This window comes from Peromyscus eremicus, chromosome 2 (assembly GCF_949786415.1).
Source record: "Peromyscus eremicus chromosome 2, PerEre_H2_v1, whole genome shotgun sequence".
NCBI lineage: Eukaryota > Metazoa > Chordata > Mammalia > Rodentia > Cricetidae > Peromyscus > Peromyscus eremicus.
This window is the reverse complement of record NC_081417.1, coordinates 48109487-48118594: the sequence shown is the minus strand read 5'-3', so window position 1 is coordinate 48118594 and position 9108 is coordinate 48109487. Positions and strand designations below refer to the sequence as shown.

General features: G+C 37.1%; 1 pseudogene; it reads left to right on the top strand.

The window, feature by feature from the left end:
- The first annotated feature begins 5881 nt into the window (after nt 1-5881).
- On the top strand, nt 5882-8219 carry LOC131904735 (TGF-beta receptor type-1-like; annotated as a pseudogene).
- The last annotated feature ends 889 nt before the right edge of the window (nt 8220-9108 follow it).

Genomic DNA, 9108 nt, shown 5'->3' with positions numbered 1-9108 from the left:
CTACTGGTGTTCAGGATACTAGATGTGGAACAAGGATGACTGGACTGCTACTCACATCACCAGGGAGGCTACCTGGAAAACAGGACCCCAAGAAAGACACAGGGATCGCCCAATGACAGAGAAATGGAATGAGATCTACATGAACAGCCTGGACATGAGTGGGGGTAGTAAAGGGCGAGGGTCCAGGGAAAGAGAGCTTGGGTAAGCGGGAGATACCAGCTGGATCAACAACAGAGAGGGAGAACAAGGAATAGGAGACCATGATAAAAGAAGACCACATGAGAATAGGAAGAAGCAAAGTGCTAGAGAGGCCCACAGAAATCCACAAAGATACCCCCACAACAGACTGCTGGTAATGGTTGAGAGACAATCCAAACTGACCTACTCTGGTGATGGGATGGCCAAACACCCTAATTGTCATGCTAGAAACCTCATCCAACTACTGAGGGATCTGGATGCAGAGATCCATGACTAGGCCACGGGTGGATCTCTGGGAGTCCAATTAGCGAGAATGAGGAGGGTTTATATGAGCAAGAATTGTTGAGACCAAGGTTGGATAAAGCACAGAGACAAATGGCCAAACGAACGGAAACACATGAAATACGAACCAATGGCTGAGGGGTCACCAACTGGATCAGGCCCTCTGAGTGGGTGAGACAGTTGATTGGCCTGATCTGTTTGGGAGGCATCCAGGCAGTGGGACCGGGTCCTGTGCTCATTGCATGAGTTGGCTGTTTGAAACCTGGGGCCTATGCAGGGTCCCTTGGCTCGGCCTGGGAGGAGGGGACTGGACCTACCTGGACTGAGTCCACCAGGTTGATCTCAGTCTGTGGGGAAGGCTTTGCCCTGGAGGAGATTGGAATGGGGGGGGGGCTGGGGGGAAGGTGAGGGGGGCGGGAGGGGGGAGAACAAGGGAATCCGTGGCTGATATGTAGAACTGAATTGTATTGCAAAATAAAAATTTAAAAAAAAAGAAAATGTGGTATGAGCTTTGAATTTGTTATTTAATTATGTAAACAGAATATACAAACCCTTTTCGTGGAACCACCAGCCTAAGATAGCAATAAATTTGTTACCTTTCATGTTGGTGACAAGGCTTCTTTTTTAATCATTTTCTAGGTTGCTGCTGTGGACCTGGGATCACTGGCTCCATAAATTTCTGTGGGATCCTCTATGTTAGCATTCTAGCTTTTCAAAGACTATGCCCAGTGTGAAGAAAAAAATGCACTCAATTAATACATAAAAACATATTAACTTTGATCTTTTAATACAGAAATTATGACAAGCATTGTCACAGAAGTGAATATAAGAAGTTCACTGTATCACTTAAATTTCTACTTCTACTCAAATAACAAGTTTTCAAAATGACACAGGCAAGATAGAATCCAGATAAGATAATCAATTTAAACAGACCTATAACCTCTAGTGAAATAGAAACAGCACAAAACATTCCTCCCATCCCAGCAAAAAAGCCCAGGACCAGATGGTTTTAGTGCATAATTCTACCAGATTTCAAAGAAATGTTAATGCCAATAGTATCCAAATTATTCCACAAAATAGAAACAGAAGGAACATTTTTCAGTTTGTTTTACAAGGCCATAGTTACCTTAGTTAGATACCCAAGCCACATGAACACAAAACAAAGAGAGAGAATTACAGAGCAGCCAATTTCTCTTAGGAACATAGAAGCAAAAACTCTCAATAAAATACTTACAAAATGAATCCAAGAATACATAAAAAAAAAATCACCCATCATGGTCAAGTAGGCCTCATTCCAGAGGTTCTAAGAAGTGGGAGAAACTGGGAGGCGTAGAGGGGTAGGAAACTGTAATCATGAGATAGAGTCTGAAGAAAAAATAACATTTTCAGTAAAAAAAAAAAGTATTAAAGATGCAGAATAACTTTAAAGTGGTAAGAAATATTGCATCTGATTTCCTTTGGAACATATATTTTTTATTTATATGATAAAAGAAGAAAACTCCTTTTTTTTTTCTGTCTAGGGTTTTCTAGGGCCCGATACTCTTAGATTCTGGACTGACATTAACAGTTCTTTCCTGTCATCCTCTGTAACATATCTGTAAATTTGGTGATTCAGCTTATGTTGGAATTTCTGAAAATGGAAATGCCTTTTACTTGGTGTTCATTTGTTATAGCTGGGCTAAATATTTCACCCTTGTCCCATAATCTTGTGGGTAGAGATGTCATTATTATTGTCATTTTTGGGAGAAAAAAAAACCCTGAAATTGAGAGATTTCTCTACTTTGCCAAAAACCATCCATACAATAGGTCTTCCTAGATATTAACTTACTTAAATAACCTATATTCCAAATATGTGTTTTTAATACCTATATATCCTCCTTGATTAGGGCAGATAGGTAGATTAAGATCTCAGATTTAGGTTTTCTTGCGTTGAGCTGAAGTGTGACCTCCTATACATTTTGAAGTAAATTTAGCACAGTTATCAGATTTTATTTAAGTCTTTCTTATGGAAACATTTCACATAAAAATCTAAAACTAGCTTTGAAAAAAATGCAATGTTGTGTCCTGAGTATGTCAGTGATGTGGGATGGTCTTTCTGTATGCTATGCATATGTGTTCTTACCATTGGTTAGTAAAGAAGCTGTTTTAGCCCATGGTAAAACAGTTTAAAACCAGGCAGGAAATTCAAACAAAGATAGAGGAAGTAGGAAGGTGGAGTCAGGTGTATTAGAATACAGGTAAAGCCATGAGACACATGGCAATACATAGATTAGTAGAAACGGGATAATTTAAGATGTAAGAACCAGCTAGTAATAAGCTTGAGTCCTACACCAAATAGTTTGTAACTCATATTAAGCCTCTGAGTGACTGTTTTATAAGCTGCTGTGAGACCAAGTGGCATAGAGAAAAGGCTCTGGCTACAGTATGTCTTAATAATCTACAGATTTAATGCCATCTCCACCAAAATTTAAATAATATTTTTCACATAAATAGAAAAAAATATAGTCAAAAATTCACATGGAAGCAAAAAGACTTCACAATAATCAAAGCAGTCCTGAGGAGAAAGAACAATCCTATGTATCACAATATTTGACATCAAGCTACACCAAAAGCCTTAATAAGACAAAGAGAATGGTGTTGACACACAAAAGGGGTCATGTAGACTAGTGGAATATGATAGGCAATTAAAAAAAAGAAATGATTTCACATTTATTTGGATATTATTCTTAACAAGGGAGGAAAACATACATTAGCAAACATTTTCTTTAAAATGTGATTATATTTCTTTATAATGTGACCAGACATCCAAATGTAAAAAAATTAACATATCATTACTTCACACCCTTTATAAAAATCAGCTCAAAATGAATCAAAGATTTTAATGTAAGAAACAAAGGTTTAAATGTAAAAGGAAAGCATATGGGAAACACTCTAAGACACATGATTAAGCCACTGTTTTTAGATTGTGTGCGTGCATTCATGCCCAGATTTTATACAAGGGTCTCAAAGATCAAACTCAGGTCATGTTTTCATGGAAAACAGTATACAGTTAATGAGCTATTCCTGCAGCCCAGTTAATTATTTTTAGATGAATCACTTGGTGCTGAGGTTCTTATATATTTTCCATATTAATTAACCCTTTACCAGATGCATACTGTGTAAGTCTCTCCTATTCCATAGATAATCTCATTGTTGATTAACACCAGATTTTAAGTTTGATACTCGCCTTTGTCTATATATTATATATAATAGTCCTGTTATAATTTTCTTTAATAATTTTATGCTCTTATTCTTGTATTTATGCTTTATAGCCCATTCTTCATTGCTTTCTTTCAACCAGTGAATGGCAGCATCTTGGGTTGAGTTTTCTGTAAGTGACCACCCATTTTTCTAGCACCATTTATTGATATAAATGTCCTGTTCCAAGTGTATGTACTTGACACTTTGGGAACGTTAGTAGGCTACAAATGTGAAGAATTTTCCCTGGATTTTCTAGTCTATCCCAGTGTTTAACATATATGTTTTTATGCCAATGTAACATCATTTTGATTATTCTACTATATGCTGAAGTCACATACATCAAATAATAAAAATAATGTCAATGATAATAATAATAATAAAATAATGTCCTCTGTTTTATTGTATTATTTCTTGCTAGAGTTTTCTATATATTTGTAGTTATAAATTTGTGAAAGGCATTGTTTAGTTCTTTAAAGAAAGTTATTGGAATGTAAACATTATATTGAATCCACAAGCAACTTTCAATACCATTGACATTTTACCAATGTTAACTTTTCAGTGTATGAATACAGGTATTCTGTTTTGTTTATTGTGTTTTCTATTTTGTTCATTAATATTTTGTGGTATTCACTTTAGGTTTTTTTACTTCTTCAGTTAAACTTATGAAGTTTAAATTTGATCACATAATATAACAAGATTGTTTTTTCATTTTCTTTTTCAGATAGTTCAAAATTGGCAAATAAAAAACTTATTGATTTTATATTACTTTCGTATCCAGTAATTTCACTAATCTTTCTATTTGTTTGGACAGATATGGGGAGAAATGCTTAAGATTTCTTTGTATATTATTTACCAAAGGTGATTATTGACTTATGTCTTTTAAATTTGTGTGTGATTTACTTAGTATGACTGTCTTGGCTAAGACTTCTAGAACTATTTAAGTAAAGTGTCAAAACATGACATCCATTTTTTCATTCTGATCTTAGAGGAAAGTTTTTAATTTTATCCACCCATGTTCATATAATATTTTCCATAAGTTTATCATATACAAATCTTAACTTGTTGATTTATAATTTATCAAATTCTAACCAAGAAGTGATGTAGATCTGTCAAGTAGCTTTTCCAGATTCATTACTGTGATGATACAGATTTTCATTTATTCTGCTAGCGGATACATGCATAGTCATCTTTGCATCCCTGGGGTGAATCCTCCTTGATCATGGCTCATAAGCTTTGAATGTGCTGCTGGATTTGGTTTGTTGGAATTTTGTTGAGGATTTCCATAGGTATTTTCATCATGTATGTCAGGTTGTCATGTTTCATTGCTGTGAACCTTGTCTGGTTTGGGCATCTATGTAATGGTGGGCTCAAATACTGAAATTGAAACCATTCTCTCTCCTTTAGCCTCTGACATAATTTGCAAAGAATTAATGTAATTCCATGTTAAAATATTTGGTAGAATTCAGTAGCAAAGCTTGTGGTGATATTTTATTTGTGTTCTATCAAATAAAAGTTATCTGGGGAATCAGAGGACAGAGATAGCCACTAGATTAGACATAGAGACCAGACCTTTAATTCTATCACCTGGGAAGCAGAGATCCATTTGGATCTCTGTGAGTTCAAGGCCACACTGGAAACAGAGCCAGGCAGTGGTGGCACACACCTTTAATCCCAGGAAGTTATGGCAGGAAGCAGAAAGGTATATAAGGTGCAAGGACCAGGAACTAGAAGCTGTTCAGCAGCAGTTCAGCTGAGACTCTCAGGGGTGAGGACTCAGAGGCTTTCAGTCTGAAGATTCATAGAAACAAGATTGGTTGAGGAGTTTGCAAGATGAAGGTGGCTGTGGCTTGTCCTGTTTCACTGACTTTCAGTTTTCACCCCAATATCTGGCTCTGGGTGTTTTATTAATAAGACCATTTAAGATTCATGCTACATTTGGCACCCAAAATGGGGCACAAATTCATGAAAAACCAGCTTGCCTGTGACCTTGCTGTCCCCAGATGATGCCTGAGCTGCAAGTGGGCTGGTTGTGGTGGTGCATGCTGGTAGGATTTGCTGAAGGAGGCAGAGGCAGGAGGATCCCAATTTTGAAATCAACCTGGGAGGCTTGCTGAGGAGAAACTGTGGTCGGGGGCCAGGCCATAAATATGGCATCTGGACCATGGAGGCAACTACTGCTCCAAGTTGCCAGCTGCTTCTCATCATGTTGGTGACAGCAGAGACAGCCCTACTGGGGTCAAAGAGTTTACCATTGCTTGATCAGAGAACAACTGTTAGGACAATCATGTTACAAGAAAGCATTGGCAAAGGTGGGTTTGGAGAAGTTTGGTGAGGCAAGAGGTGGGGAGAAATTGCTGTGACGATATTCTCTTCTAGGGAAGAACATTTGTGGTTCCCAGAGGCAGAGTTTTATCAGACTGTGATGTTATGCCATGAAAACATCCTAGGATTTGTATCAGCAGACAACAAAGACAATTGCACATGGACTCAGCTGTGGCTGGTGTCGGATTGCCACGAGTGTGGATCCCTTTTTGATTACTTGAACAGATATACTATTACAGTGGAAGAGATGATCAAACTCTCTTTGTCCACGGCAAGGGGTCTTGCGCATCTTCACATGGAGATTGTTGGTACCCAAAGAAAGCCATCCTTTGCTTACAGAGATTTGAAATCAAAGAATATCTTGGTGAAGAAGAATGAAACCTATTGTTTTGCAAATTTGGAACTGGCTGTGAGACAGCATTCTGCCACAGATACAATTGATATTGCTCCAAACCATAGAGTAGGCACAAAAAAAAATCATTATTTATCCTATTTTGTTGAGTTCAATACAAAATTTGTATACAATATACAAAAATCCTATCCAATGTAAAATATTTAAAACTAGTAGTTGTCTTTTAAAAGTAGATTCAACAATCTACCTTTTTAATCTTATATCTATATCCTCTTTTTTCCCCTTTCAGAGTAGATTCAATAATCTACCCTCTATCTGTCAAATCTAAAATGTTTCCTTGGTGGAAAACATTTTATTATTTCTATCTTATTCCCTCTTTTTAATCTGTCCATGATATCTATTTCTTCTTTGTAAATACAAATATCTCTAACAAATTTGATTAAAGATTCTATCATTTCTTATGAGTAGGTAATTGATATAGGAAGTTAAGAATGAACCAGAGCACTGATTCTCCTTTAATTATATTCACTGGGACCAGCTGGAGAATTCTCCTATGAGCCTCTCCTATGTTACTGTTTATAAAGAATTGGAATGCAACCAGAAAATGTGCATTTTTTTTTTTGGAGAAAGAAGACTCATGCATGTTGGTGAGAACATAAAATGGTAAATCAGTTATAGTGTAGAATTTCCTTAAAAACAACCAGATGATCCAGAAATTTCAATACTATATATACATATATAGGCAATTAAATCAATATTTCAAGAAGATACTGATATCCCATGTTTATTACATCATTACTTACCAAAACAAAGACAGCATATTTACTGAAATAATTATTGACAGATGAATAGAAAAATAATACGAAGGAAGTATATGCTTTGTGTAATTATATATTCTAGATAATATAATTATATATGCATCATATATTGTTATATACTTATGTTGTATATTTTTCTGTTTCTATAATATAATACTATCCAATCATAAAAATTCAATGAAATCCTGTCCTACACAACAGCAAACATGGAACAAGGGAGATTTATCTTAAGTGAAAGAAGCTAGGCACACAAAGACAATTATATGAGACTATTTATATATGTAACATAAATGGTTGATTTCATGGGAAATAGGGAGTGGAACAATGGTCACTGGAACCTAAGAAATGTAAAGTGTAGAGCTGTAGATGTAGGCTGAATAATAGGTACAGATTTATGTGGTTAGAGAGGTGGAGTAAATTCTAGTTTTCTATAGCACAGTAGGATAGCTACAGCTTAGAACAACTTATTCTATGCATAATAAAACAGAAGAAAGTAGTTTGAAAGTTCTCACATAAGAATTAATAAATGTTTAAAGAAATGGCAGTGAGAGTCATTGTTATTTGATTATTGTACATTATGTATGTGTTGAATCATAGTACTGTATCCACAAAAGTGTTGAATTACTTTATCCATCAAAAAGTATAGATTTTTAAAGTCCTTTACAATGGAAGGAAAAAACAGAATGTTTAAACAAGCCTTAGGTAATGATGATGTTTCTCATCCCATGACAATACCTGGATACTACTGGACTAAGAAGAGCATATAACAGGAATACTAAAGAAGAAAGTTGGTACTAACACCTGACCTAATAAGATGCGTACTATGGAGGCTAAATTCATGATTTTAACTATAAAATTCTACTCTCCATCTTTCAAATGAAAAAGCATATCCATGTGTTGCAAATTGGTAAGATAAAATGAGAATCTCTTGACTTTCAGCTTCATGTTTTAGTTATGAACAGATGCTCGACTATGAAGTTCTTCAACTCAACATGGGGAGCTTGTAATTACTAGATATACCTAGACTCTATTTTGGACTCAGCATCTAGATGTTCTGAATATTAGTAATATTTCTCTGGTCCATTTCCATGCAGATAGCATAAAATGAACATTCTTAAGAATCAGGTCAATGGAAAACAGGACCCTAAGAAAGACACGGGGATCGCCCAATGACAGAGAAATGGAATGAGATCTACATGAACAGCCTGGACATGAGTGGGGGTAGTGAAGGGTGAGGGTCCAGGGAAAGAGAGCTTGGGTGAGTGGGAGATCCCAGCTGGATCAACAACAGAGAGGGAGAACAAGGAATAGGAGACCATGGTAAATGAAGACCACATGAGAATAGGAAGAAGCAAAGTGCTAGAGAGGCCCACAGAAATCCACAAAGATACCCCCACAACAGACTGCTGGTAATGGTCGAGAGACAGTCCGAACTGACCTACTCTGGTGATGGGATGGCCAAACACCCTAATTGTCGTGCTAGAAACCTCATCCAACTACTGAGGGATCTGGATGCAGAGATCCATGACTAGGCCCCGGGTGGATCTCTGGGAGTCCAATTAGCGAGAATGAGGAGGGTTTATATGAGCAAGAATTGTTGAGACCAAGGTTGGATAAAGCACAGGGACAAATAGCCAAACGAACGGAAACACATGAAATATGAACCAATGGCTGAGGGGTCACCAACTGGATCAGGCCCTCTGAGTGGGTGAGACAGTTGATTGGCCTGATCTGTTTGGGAGGCATCCAGGCAGTGGGACCGGGTCCTGTGCTCATTGCATGAGTTGGCTGTTTGAAACCTGGGGCCTATGCAGGGTCCCTTGGCTCGGCCTGGGAGGAGGGGACTGGACCTACCTGGACTGAGTCTACCAGGTTGATCTCAGTCTGTGGGGAAGG